Source organism: Rhopalosiphum maidis, chromosome 2 (genome assembly GCF_003676215.2).
Source record: "Rhopalosiphum maidis isolate BTI-1 chromosome 2, ASM367621v3, whole genome shotgun sequence".
Taxonomy (NCBI): Eukaryota; Metazoa; Arthropoda; class Insecta; order Hemiptera; family Aphididae; genus Rhopalosiphum; species Rhopalosiphum maidis.
In genome coordinates, this window is record NC_040878.1 from 3396096 (window position 1) to 3411422 (window position 15327).

Consider the following 15327-nt stretch of genomic DNA (forward strand, 5'->3'; position numbering starts at 1 on the left):
GTATTGTAAAACGATTAGAACCGTGATTGATATAACCGAACCGCACTAATCTGCAACATAATGTCATACAATGTGATACGAGGATACGAGTTTTCATAGTGAAGGCGAAATCCGTATACGTTGTTACCTTCAACTGATGTTTGTCATTCCACAGACAACAGACTGTTAACGTTATTTTAAAGTACATTATAAATATTAAATCAGTAACATGTTGTCTATAAAGACTTTATGTATTTTATAAGTACAATATTAACTCTCAACATTAATATCATCGTGTCTACTATACATATTTCATATATTGTATAACATATAATTAAATAAGTAAATAAATAATACATTAAGTCAATCATTTTGACTATTCACTTTAACTTATTAGTTAAATATAAAGTAGGTCAGTAGTACTTTATATTTTATATCTCCATTTATGTTATAATTGTACAACAATTTATTTTTTAAATTATAAATTAAATAAGTCGTATTATTTATATCATAGACATTTAAGGTTAAACTTCGATTAATTTAACTTATCTGGTCAATTATGACTTTAAATAACTATATAAAAAACAAAAACCGTATTAATAATAATATACACCACTAGTCCGTTTTAACGTTTCATGGCTCATAAAACTAAAAATGAAAAATGTAAACGTGTAATACACTGCACATTGTCCGTTCCGTGCCGTCAAGCTGTGTGCATTCGCATCATTTCTTTTCGTCTCAAAGAAATCATCGTTCAGAGACAGTCTTTCGTGCATTTGAGAGATTTACTGTATACGTTCCTGAACCGGTTTTCAAAACTATCGTCACTGCTGGTTTATTCTCACTTTAGTTTTTTACTCTCGATTTCAACACTGTAAAGATGGCGTATCGCATATACGATATACTTTGAACAGATGTTTATAAAAATATACAACATACCTTTAAGTGTGTGTTTTCAACAAAAAAAATTTATCGTGCAGTATTTTAGTTTCAGAATTATATTATAGTTGTAAGATTATCATAATTACTACTGGGATATATTTTATCATAAAAAAAAAATACAGCTGAATTATACTGAACATTTGTTATTTAAATTTCTTCGTTTGTTTTTTGGTAATTGATATATATATATATATATATATGTACAGACTAATATATTAGTGTAAAATAATAAGAAAATGTTATCATTTTGGTCTATATGTATAGGAGTTGATTTTATGAACTGAAAAAAATCCGGAAAACTATAACCTTTTAAAAGATTTTATTTTTGTTTTCTATATAGCCACAAACTTTACTTGACCGACTTTATCATATAGCAAACAGCCACTTCTATAAATTATAATTTACAGCTTAGTTTTGACTTTTTGGCGTTTAAAAATTTGTTCAGGCCTTTGTAAATTATTATATTTCTAAAGAGTAGGATGGGGTAAGACACATGCACATAAAGTTGGATAATTATGAATACGACTGATTTCGGCAAGATCCTAGCCAGTATAATATACAAAAACATGGCACGTCGTCGCACAAAACACCATTAGGAGGCGTTCGCCTCCTGTTCATCGTTAAAAGTCGTTTTTCTCCTTTTCTCTGGGCCACGCTTCGGTAATTTATTGGAGCTTTTAAAACGAACCACACAAAAGAACAACGATGTTAATACTTAAAATAATTTACGGGGGTTCACGAGGTGCGTAGTTTTGGAAAAATAGGTGAACTTTGCCCGCGAAAGTAAGGATGATAAATAAAACTTATTGAAAGAACTTATATATACAGCTTTTAACACGCCCACACTTGGTGTGCGTACCTATATATATTTTTTTCGACAATAGTGAAATTTGTGCTTCCAACATGTTACGGACGAGATAATTTTGACTCTCGCAACCCTTTCACTAGTGGGTTGAGCGCTCATTCATCATGTTGTCGTCGGCGACAAGTCAAATCGGATAGACGTACTGAGAGGTTGCTGTCGTCCATGGCTGCCGGGTCGGGAGAATATACGTAATGGACACACTCATACAGTTACACCCACCCCTTGTGTCCCTATTATTTTCAAGACTATTAGAAGAACTTAAAAGCATTTTACCCATTTGTGTTGAAAAAAATGGGTTTTCACTTCATATATTTCTATAATATACGTCTCTCAAATTCCACTAAATTGTATAGTTTTGTAAAGCCATATAATATACATCTATGCCTAGAATTTATTTAAACAATAAAAAGTTACAATGCGTTTATTGTTTAGGTATATATATATTTAACCCTAATTGTTAATAATATACAATTTAAGTACACGATATTATATTTAATATAACGAGTATTAGACATATTAAATTAAATTTTATAGAAAATATATATATATATGTAGAAGAAATATTTATTTTCGATCATGACTGTTGAAAAAATTACCATTTATAATATTATATGTAATAACATTAATTATAATATATTAATTTAATATAAGGTACCATAAAAGATTAATCCATATTTTAATGACTCCCTAAAATGTAATGAACTAATCATAATGGACACTAAATCATATTTAAGGGACCATTATTAGCTCATTATTGATTCATTAAGTAATTAGTTATTGTTTATATAACTCAGCATATCAACTATAAATTGGTAGAGGAATAATATTTATTATCCAAACGCATATATTTCTTTAAGCTATTACAATGTTGGACCATTATTTAATGAATTTTTGTTTATTCTATTGTATTAACAGATTTAATGTAAGTATTGTTGGAATATTGAATTTGTCTACCTTAAGTTACAGTGAGATTCTATCATTAATTCTTATTTGTTGAAATTATAAACAATCTTTAGAATCTTTTGAATTAATTGCTTTACTTACTAATATAGATTATTATCAGTAGTTTTAATTTTTTTTTTTTTTTGTTAAATATTTTTATAACGATCAAAAAACGACTTTAGACTCATATAGTATCTGAATTAACGCATTTTATTAAAGGTGGTTCAATAAAATATAATGTAATATGGTGCATACCCGATTATGATAATATATATAATATTGATTTATAATGTGTTTTTGTTGAATTTTTTTTTGACGACACATTGTGCCGATCACATAAATTACCTCGTTCACGACGTAGGTACATATTATTATTATTATTATTATTATCATCATCATCATCATCATCATCATCACTCGGGTTTATATTAACGTACGTTTGAAAATAATATTATATGTATTATATATTATTATTATACTTTAGTCTTTGGCCACTTTCCACTCTGTGGTTGGAAGAGTTGGAAGGGTATGTACTATGTACGTGTCTTATCAGGACCATATCGGAAGCACACACATCGGGTGTGTTTTAACGACTTGAAAAAAAAAATACTATACTGAAAGTCGTATCCGGGCTTATTGTTAAGAATGCACATTACCTACAATGAACACGCTCCGCGAGATCGGTAAGGACACGTGGTGTACACGTCATAATATACACTGAAGAAAGTACGTTACCTACTCGTATATATATAATATATATAGGCACCTATATAGTTAACGCCTGCTTGTGCTAAAACGACAATAATAGTTATTTTTTTCAACTTTCATCCATATTCATTCAGTAAAAGACCTAATCGGCCTTTATACTTGCACTTTGTTTTTTTCGATAGTTATCTCAATGCATTATTTGAAATTTCGTCGTTTTCCAATTAACACATTTGTTTTATCTACATAAATCTACCGATAGTAGCAATGATCATAAATATTCACAATTACTAATAGTATTATCAATAATTAATTTTTACTTATATTTAAGTTAACTGTCGTTTTTTTTTATTTCTTTTTAATTTTATGATTGCAAGTATGCAATTTAGTGTGTTATAAATGTTTTAATAATTTCAAAACAGAGTATTATTATAATATTAGCGTAGTATCTATATTATATATAACTTATGCTTTTTCGATTTGCATTCATCATTATTTTTTAATAATTATCAACTTAATATATCGAGTTATATATTCTAAAGAAAATAATATTATTTATAATTGATATAATAAAGTAACAATTAAGTAATATCAAATAAAAAATTTAGTAATATCAGTATACACCTTAATAAATTCTCTTGAATCATAAATTATAAAATACATTTTGTACGATTATAAACTGACATTTTTACACACTTGTAATATAATTATAGCCAGTATAGGTAATATGATATTGTATTTAAACTTACAGTATTATTAAAATTAATATTATTTGACCATATTTGTTTTATAGCTAAATAAATAAAATATATATCTATTAGTATTAAATTTAAATCGTTAATTATTCAAAAAACAATAATTATTAAAAATGAAGTGTTTTAAGTATATCACCTTTTTTATCTATATAAATAATGAAGGTGTCTAGCAATTGACATTTTAAAATTTATATTTTATTATGCATATTATATGCAATCTGCATGCGCATGCGTTACCTAGATAAACATGACAAACATTAAGTTATGTGACCGTATATCATGATGTATTGGACTCCCGTGGTTTTTGAGCAGATCTCTTGACACTAAGCCGGGATTGTGACCGAATTTACGAGGGTTAAGCGCGTTTTATGGAGCTCCCCTCTTCACCATTTGAAATAATTTATCCTCTTACACGCTACCATGTTTAGTAAATACAGTATACATATTACACTTGCTATTTGTAAGTAAAAAAAAATTATTTAAGTTTGAAGGTTATACCTATTAAAATCTATAAATAATAATAATAGTAACAATATTAGTTTTTTAGAAATTGCTTCTAATTTGTAGTTATATCTATATTATACTTGGAAATCTTAAATGGTGATGATTGCTATTTATTCATATTCCAATTATTCTAAAACTATTTTTTTTTTAAATTTGATTACGAGTATTATAATTTATAACGAATCGATAATTTTTAAGTATAATTAAATTGTTTTTAATATTATATAATAATAATTTAGGTATGCATCTAATTTAATTTTAGACTATAGTTATAATGTATTAATTTGATTAAAGGTAAATTAATTATATATATATTAAAAGTATAGTTTAAACATCTTTTTGATTATAGTAAATATAATTTTCTCATCATTATTAGAAACTAAAAATCAATTATATATGCATAAAAATACTAATTATCGTTAATATTCCTATGATTATTATTTATTTATTAAAATATAAGGATCTATGACACTGAAAACTTGTTGAGTTTCCCTTGAGCTGCTTCAGTTGTTTCATACTGGTGAGTAGTTGACCTTCTTCAAAAGTTTTTTTTCATTTTATTTTATTACAGAGCTTTTACTAACATGCATTAAATTTTTGTATCTTTTATAATTGCAATGGAAAAAATTAATGCTGCATGTAGAATAGTAAAAGATGAAACTGTAGTGTGCAAACATCACGCATGCACTCCGTTGTTTTGGCCTCGTTTCAAACCGGTTCAGCGTACATAAGCCTAAACCTCTCATGAGTCATGTCATAAATCGCCTTCGCGTTTTTCAAGATGTATAATTTTTTTTTTCTAAATATTATTATTTATACATTTATTATGTAAGAAAAAAATCGTTTACATATCTATTTTCGAAATATGAGATTAGTGGAGAATATATTAATATGATTATGATGTAATTTTCTACTATCCTCCTGACTCCTATTATAGATTACAATAAGATAATAAAATCTTAACTTGTTTGTTCTGGAATACACTCGCATCTTACTTTCGCGTGTTCTATTAGTCAATTTAACTTGACAGGCAACTATAGTGTGGCTGTTTCCTCTACACTTCAGTAGATTATATTGCCTATAAATAATTCTTATTCCTTTCGTATTTTCAGAAGACAACTATACTCACAAATACAGTACTATAGCCATATATTTGGTGTATACCGCATGTTCTTTAAGTATAAAAAACAATATGAGTACATATTGACATATAGTACACAAGTGTGTAATATATTTATGCAAAGCATTAACTGTTAAACATAAACCAATTATTGTTTAAAGTATTTACACCTTAAAATGCTTGTAATACTAATCAGAATTTTATAATTTTAATGATGTAAATTTGTAAAAAGATAAATTTATCAAATGTATAAAACTACTTTTAAGTTGATTAAAGACTTGGTCATGTGTTAGAGGCACCTTATTATAACATGATCGTCACCAAATACTAAAAATTAAATTTTTAAAAAACAAAACCAAGATATCAGTAAATTGTATAAATATGTCAGAAAATACTAGAGATTATCCCGTTTATAAATTATTGCTTTTTAGTACACTTATAAAACTTAAATAATTTATGTTATTTGATAATATTTATTTTCAAGTTTTTATTTTTTTTGTACTGTGCGTGGGCCCATTTGACTGATCAAGAGTTACATAAAATTATTTTCAAAAATCTTGAATCATCAACCGGTTTACATGTCTAGCTATTATAGCTGTGCATATACATATAATACAATATAATATATACGGCATACGCGTTTCGGACATAACTTAATAATTTAGATTGTTTGAGTATCTACGTCATAATATATTAATGTGACTATTTTATAGCAGTGTATGGCGTAGATATTGGTACTTCTTTATTTATTACATTTTTAATTTTTAATTTTATATTTGATTTTTGTTCGAAATGTTTCACTATATAACACTATTGTGACAGAACATATTATATTAGAATAAGAATAAAAATTGTTTTTAACTTTTTACGGGAAAATGAAGTAAAATTGTAAAGTTAAAGAATTTAAAAATGTATGCTTTTTCATTATGTTTACGTAAAAATATTATACATACTGTATATTATATAATTATAATTGATTAAATTTCATTATGAAAACATTTAGTACAGTTATTAAGTATGTCAATGCAAATAATATTATTTTTACATATATGTTATTATTGTATGCATTAATATCTCATTAAAATCTTTGAACGTTTTTTTTTTTTATAGATTTTAAATAAATTGAAAGATATTCTTATTATAAAATTGCAGGTATACGCAATGAATAATATGCATATTATACCTGTCAACAATAGAACGGGTTGCAATAATGTTTAATTATCGTAAAGAGAACCACTGTCGTATTTTTAACACAAATATTATGTATGCATGTTTATATGCGTGTAGTGCGCGCGCGCGTGTGTGAGTACCGTGCAACCACATAAATTATTATATTATTCCATACAGGAAATCTCGATGCTACCGTGTTACGCGTTTGTCTTAACGATAACTCAGTAAAATATAATTTCTTTATTTTATTATATTTCTCTGCAGTGTTTATATTATTTTTATTTTGTGTTTTGAATTTGATAGTTTATTCGTTTATATTAATATTTTGTTTTGTTTTATTATTTTTTGTTGTTTCATAAATATTAAATTTTATTACTTAAGATATAAGTACTTACATTTTTAAAATATCCTAAACAATTTCTTTCAAATGGATTGATATTTCTTAATAGTTTACATACCTAAAGCATTGAGTTAATTGATGTCTATAATTAACATGATATTATTTATTATTATCTTATTATTATACGTTAATACGAATTTGTGTATTATTTTTTCTTCGTCATAATTGTTAATTCAATATACAATAATTTACTTAACGTTTGTAATTATTGCTAGTTTATTCCGTAAAATTAATTAATTATTTAGAATGATATTAGTAGAATATAATATTTATTTTAATTATAGGTCAACTAGGTCAGGTAAGTAATATGATTTAATTGTTGACATAATTTTCTATCATAAACTCTTTACTTATTTATTACACATTATTTACATAGTGACTCATATTCGTTGATTTGTTGATAAATAACTAGTGTTTTTTATTTTTCTATTACAAAACAAAAACAAACTAACTTCCCTAATATATATTACGTAATCATATTGGTATATCAGTTGTAACAATATTATAATATTACGTTATCGTTGAAGTATTATAGTTTTAGTTTAATTTATTTTGAATTATATTGTTTGGACTTTTAAAGAACTACATCCATGATATATTGGAATCCAACTTTATTATATGACATGGTTATTCCAGTGAGATGCATAACTTTTACGAATAATAGATGGACAGTTAACTAACAATCTATACACTATAGGTAGTACTTTATCTAAAAAAAAAACAATTTTGATGATCATCATTTGAATCTTGACTGGTTTGCTTTTCTAAAAAGAATAATCAAACTTGTTTTTTATATTCATTATTAAACATTTATTATTACTTATATATATGTTCATCTTCGTATATAATGATGTGTCTGTTAAGTATACAATATAGTATATAGATATGTGTATACCTCCGTTAAAATGCGCGCGTGGGACAGAAATCGGTTAGGAAGTATTATACTTATATACATATCTAAACAGACATGAATAATGACTTGGGCAACACCTGTTTTTCTATTGTTCATTCTTTAGCACCCCTTCTCTACACATTATATCGACAAAGACTTGACTCTGTAAAAAATAAGATCAAATTGTTTAACCTTTGAACTTGATCGGTTTAATGATTGTTTCATACAATCATTATTTTTTTTATCTTACCTACATAAAAGATTAAAATTGATAAATTGATGAAAAGATATATTTACCACCTAGTTTAATTCTCTAATCTTGAAAAAAAAGTGTAGTGTTATTATAATTATATAAATCATTAAAAACTATAATATATTGATTGCTATAGTAAAGGCTATAATATAATATTATATGTTATAGCCTTCAACAGTTTTAATAAGGCGATGGCTTTTTGTAATCTGTTATGTACCTATACTTATTTTTTGAAATTTTAACACGGATGAGATTGATAAAAATAATAACATGTGACAAATGCCGATGTTTATTTTTTCTGCGACTTAATAATAAAGTCCTCAATTACTATTTCGAACTACGCTGCAGTAGTATAATAATATAATAGCTGGTTGGCGTTTGAACACATTTCAATTAATCATATTCACTGAAATATGCTTGATAATGGTTTAGATCGTTCAAAATGTCGTAATTTATTTGTATTAAGCTTTTTGATTACGCAACAAGAATAGTTAACAGTTTTTACAAAATGTATGTTTTTTTACTATAATAAGGATTACACTTACGTACTAATTATTTATGAACACTTTCAACTCATGTTTAATTAATATCACAGATTAATACCTTTTGGCGTTTTGAACTTTTATATTTATTTTTAATGGCGATTGTATATTCTTGTTGTAGAATAAAAAAGAAGGAATAACTAAAAAACTTGTAATTGTATTTATTAATGATATTTCAATCAATTTTAAATAATAATTTTGTAGTTTTTATTTTTATAATATATAATATATATTTATATGCATGAATGCTCACATTAAAATGAACTTATTATTTATTTTGAAAATATTATTTAAATTTATTATGTATTCTATATTTAAATTAGGTAGGTTTTTAATTGTTATCAATAATACAATTTCTATGATTGGAATATTTGATGTTTGATTTTCATATTTGGCTATAGACTTTTTTTAAATTCTTTTTTTCTTACAATCTTTTAATTTGATCAAAATATACAATTTCACATTATTTTGAAAATGATTGATATTATAATATGATTACAGTTTGATATATTTTATATAATATGATATCAATTCTTATAGCTTATCATAGATACCTATATTTTATAGTTGTAACTATACCTACATAAATTAGATAATAAATCAGCTATTAATTTGTTCATACTTAGTTCATCATTGTGAATTTTTTCGAAATTACTATCAGTAATTTTCAATTCTTAAGAAACTTATAACAAGGTGATTTAAAATTATTGTATTAAAGTTTAGTATTAGGTAATAATATAGTAAATATATATTTACTTATAAATGTTACCACTTATTTAATAACAACATTATTTACCGCAATGTGTTCATTCATTTTGTTTAGAAAAATGACAAAGTGTTGTGTTTTCAATTGTTATAAGTTTTTATTCTTTGAAGATAGTTAATGTTTGATTTATTATTTGTATAAAAAGGATGGTTTTCACGTGTATGCTTGATGTATATAATAAATATCTTTATACATGTTCTTATCGTGCTGATGCTGTTAATAGTTATGCAATAGGATATTATTTTGCATGTTCGTATATACATTGAATCCTTAAAAATGTGTTTATAATTATTATATTAAAGACAACAAATAAAAAAATAATACTGACACTATAAAATATTTTAATTTGTTAATAGTTACCTATATAATTAATTTTATTAAAATAAGAAACGTATTTATTTATTAAATTGTGTACCGTAACAAAGTTAATGTAATAATGCTGTATTACATTTTTTTTTATAAATTATACACAAGAACATCATAATAATAAAAATGTATTATATCTATTAGCCTTGGCTGATGAACCATTTCTTCTATCTATATACATCTGGCATAGCAGAGCTTACAGTTTATATTTCATAACTTGGTTGATCAAATTGAAAGAATGTCTGTATTTTTTTTTTTTTGTTCTCATTATTGTATTAAGTATATTACATTGTACATGTAATAAAATTGAATACATAATTTTAAGAGTTTTAGTTAAGTGCATTTTAGAATTTAAGTGATACCGGGCCACCGGGGATATTTAATTGTGTCATTCAACGGGCCCAGAGTTAAATATGCTGGTTACAAATAGCCATAGCGTCCATTGTGCTCACAGAAACGTTTCGCCTGTTCAACAGGGATGGAAAGAATAAAAAGTCGCTACTATTGCTGCTTTTGTTGTGACCGTTCTCTTATCTCCCTGGGTCTAATGGTTTGCGATAAATTTCGGAACGGTCGGTGTCTCTCACTCTGAACAGTTTCCGAGTTTGTGACAAAGGTCTTTCTCTCTCACGTGCACGTTTTCTTTCTTTTTATTTTATTTTTTGTGTATACACAAAAAAGGTATATTATACCAGATAAGCAACTAGCTACGAGTTCGATAAATGCTATATCCTTATATCGATACTATCCTTCTTCGATCATGTTTTTTTAGGTCGGAGCATAGCAATAATGTTTTTCTTTTTGATAAAACTGAATCCATTTCGTTAACATCACAATATTTAATTGTGTAAGAACGTATTAGAATTCAGAATATGAATTCAAACGTTGATTTCTAAAATGTAAGCGTTTTTCGATTACTCAGTTAGGGAACACTTGAATCGGTATCAGATAGTATGCATATTTTATTATTAAAAAAATATTTCCGTGTTTAATATTTTTATCAGAATAATAGGTTATAATGTAAATGGTCAATTGATTATAAATACTAATTTATGTCAACTGTGTGCATGGATTGTGAACTAAACAATTTACTACTTACCTATAGATATCTGTGTTAAAAAACGTATACCTATTTAAAACGAAATACATTTTTTATGACTATATACAATTGGTTTTTGCTATTGAACAAGGTATTGCTATTGCTACTGTAATGGTTCAATTCGTTGATACGTATATATACATGTCATTATAAGAATAATTTTATAAAAAAATACTTACACATACGTGATGGATATATTTTACACGAATTTTGTTTTGTTTTCAATTAAACATACAGTAATTAGTGTTATCGTCATCAAAACAATGCTACGTGTGTAATTATTGTTCTAGGTTATGTTACTGAAAAATGGGCGTGATATCCGAAAAATATATATAAACGTTTATTATTGTCTGAGTAGGAGGACTATACAATCGTTGAAAAACAATAGATCCTAATTTTTTCACAAAAAAAAAAAATTAAAATTAAAAAAAAACCTACGTATACCATAAAGCCATTATTTCACAAGATTGACGAGTTGAAATTTTGTTTTACAGTGTTATCGCACATAGACATTATTAGTAGTTAGTTTTTGAGTGTACAAGGAGTATATAATATATAATGTGAAAGTTAAAACTTTATAGTAGGTATTCGTGATATGAAATAATGCGTATAATGGGGCTTGTTAGCAAAGAAAGTTGTCTTATTTTGTCTGTTAATAGAAAAAAAAATATACATGATGCCGGAATATTAAAAAAAAAAAATTGTTGACGAATATTATTGTGGGATAATAAAAAATAAAAATGCTTGAAAAAATATTGAATATTTTTTGGACGTACTAATGCATAGAAAGTTTGTTTTTTCTTTCAGTTTTGAATTTATTTTCAGTACCTTATGCTATTTACTTGTATTTTAAAAGAAAAATGGCTAAAACCACTGTTTTTCTCTATTTATAAGACCATTTATATCAATCTGCAGAGACCGAATATCGGAGCGTATTTTCTCTCAGTATCTTCTCAATGATGACTCTACATTTGTCTTTTCATTTACTCGTGTAATATTTTTTTATCATACAAAATATATGGAAATGTAAATGTATATGAATATATATGCATATATATTATATGTACATTTTCGTAGATATGTTGTGTTTGTGTTTAATATTTTATATTACATATATAAATAGTTATATAAATTCTGAACCATCTTTAAACTTCATATATCTGTATCCATCTTAGTTGGTTACTATGTTAGGCCACTGATGAGGATTCATTTGTTTTAAAAGAACCTTAATTATCTTATAAAAATCAAAAGAATATTCTTCATAAATTAAGAATTTTAAATTTAATTTGAATCATTGTATATTCATACCTTTCCTATGAAACTCTCCTTATTAGTAAACTGTTGGAAATTTGATATCTATGTATAGAGATTCTAGATAGTAGCAAATGCAATATAATATAATATATTATATTCATGTATATACATTGTCATACAATTTATGTACACCTTATGTGGCAATCGAGCTTGATAATTTGGAATTTTCATTCGCATTTCAATAACCCATATGGGATTTATCACTATATAAACAACTTAAAAAACTTTACTTCTTAAATTTCTTCGAGTCATAAATGTGGGTGGTCAATTTAAGAATTTAAATGTTAGATATCAATAACGAATGATTATATTACATTATATAACGAATGTGTATAAATCATCTCGCGTTAAAATTAAGTTTAAATATGCATGAGTGAATAATTATAATTATAATATTTTGTTTTAATCCATCAAAATATCCAATATTTATTTTATTAAGACTTTAATTATAAAAAAAGATGTATAAATTGATATATCAATTTTTCAACATTTTTTTAATTACCTCAATTGAATATTTATTAATAGTATTAATATGATTAAATAATGTATATAATTTTTTTTATTAAATTAATATCATATAAATAACTTCAATAATTATTTTGTTTAGGTTAAAATATTTTAAGTAAATTGTTTTGATAGCATTCAAGTTCGATAAATAAAATGAGTTGTAAGACTGTATCTGGAAAGATCAGTTGATATAAGACTTGTGCTTGTCAATTAAAGTGTAAACAAATAAACTATTATATTATTTACAAAGAATATTTCAACAAATTTAATTGTAAAAAACTAAGTTTCCACTTATTATTGTACTATATTTAAAATATTTAATCTGTATAGCTGATGTTTATTTACTATTTTAAATTATTTACAAATAGGTACTCTGTTACTGACTTGTATAGCCAATTAATTTGTAATTAAGAGGATCATGCACAAATATAATAAATCAATGAAAAATGATGGGAAACATTATCAAACAGTATCAAAATTTGTGGCTTGGTGTGATGCGATCGTACACTCAACTGCGGAAACGCTCTGAATGTACGTATCGGCCGGTGTTGCTAGCTCCTGGATGGTTACCCATACAAATGAATAAAAACCATCCAATGGCCTTTGTTGCTGCGGATTAATTAATAATAATAATAATATTAAAAAAAAGTATCAAAATTAAATGCAGTATCAATAGTAATACTGCGTATTGTTTATACGTAATTTAAACTTAATAATAATATGTAGATTGTAAAATAATATATAGGTTAAAATAAATGTCTAAAAATATTTTTAAGTGATTAAAATTATGTCTGAATAGTATATAGTCATATCTCTCATACTTAAGAAATATATGATTTACTACAATAAGTATTTCTTGTATAATGAAACATTTTTATGTGATAACAAAGTTTACAAATTTATACCCAAGAGACTTCATACCTACTTACCTACGTATAGACAACTAACATTTTATTTTAACAGGGTTTTACAATAACATTTTAAGTATTTCATTAATTATTTTTTTAAATATTAATTTTGTTTTGTTTCAGGTATGTATCTGGAAAATTTTGATTTAAATATCCATATTATATTAATCATCAAATTAACTGTAAGTTATAATATAATTTAATAATTTATATTTTTACAAATTTTAAACATTAAAACAATATAGATCAGTACCATAGAAATCATTTTTACCGTTCAAAAAAAAAATTAACAAAAATGTATATAGCATGTATATATGTATTGTACTTATGTCACACTATACCGGGTATAGTATACCCTTTTCTTTACCACTCGTTGCATAATATATCGATCAGTTTTCCCATTATAATCACCCTTCATCATGGTCATGTCGTGTGTTTGTTGAGCTCTCGACGCACATATACATATACGATCGTATGCGCATGTACGCACAAGCCCACACGCACGCTAGTGTGTATAATACTTATATATATGTTACACATATATATGTGTGTGTGTATGTTATACATATTAAATCCACAAAAGCACTTTTGGTCACGCTCATCTGCATCCCTTAAGGAGGAGAAAAGAGACAAGAATATGATATTTACCCCCTTATCTCGAGTAATACAAAATTGGTATTTTTTAAGTGTGCTTATCTTTTTCTACCGCGATTGGTCGTTTTTTCTTGAGAATAAAACTACTTGTCAAATGTTTGATTATAATTGAATATAATAACAAATCATGTTTAGACTATGGTTGTAAATATTTATTCGAAAATTTTCAGATAGAAATCTATTAGTCAAATACAATACATTGTTTCAAAAGTGTTAATTATTTTACAACATTTTTCTTTTATGAACAGTATATAGGACATAGGTATATATTTATTTATATACAAAATTATGTTTTTACATTTTGTTAAATTTAAAAAAATACATATTTACGTAGTAAAATCTTTTCTAATATATTGAGGGCATCACTCTGTAAAACCGAATTTTATACTTTTCCTTTTAATTTTTGATATTTTTTTTTATTCTTTTTAAATATGCGGCCTTAGAGCTGTTTACCACGAAATTAAAATATCATTTTTATTCATATTCTTATTATTTTATTTCTTCTTTTTATTATTTTTTATCGATTTAGTATTATTTTAAAATGTATAATATATAAGTAATAAGTATATTTGTAACAAAAAGATAGCAAGCTTTGAAATCGCGTTAAATCATCCGTGTGTTTGGTTTCTTATATACATGCGCAA

At 25.3% G+C, this 15327-nt stretch overlaps 1 protein-coding gene across 2 annotated transcripts in view; it reads left to right on the top strand.

The window, feature by feature from the left end:
* Nucleotides 1-15327, top strand: part of LOC113554122 (max dimerization protein 1-like) — a 170227-nt gene that overhangs the window by 36361 nt on the left and 118539 nt on the right. The window lies entirely within an intron of this gene.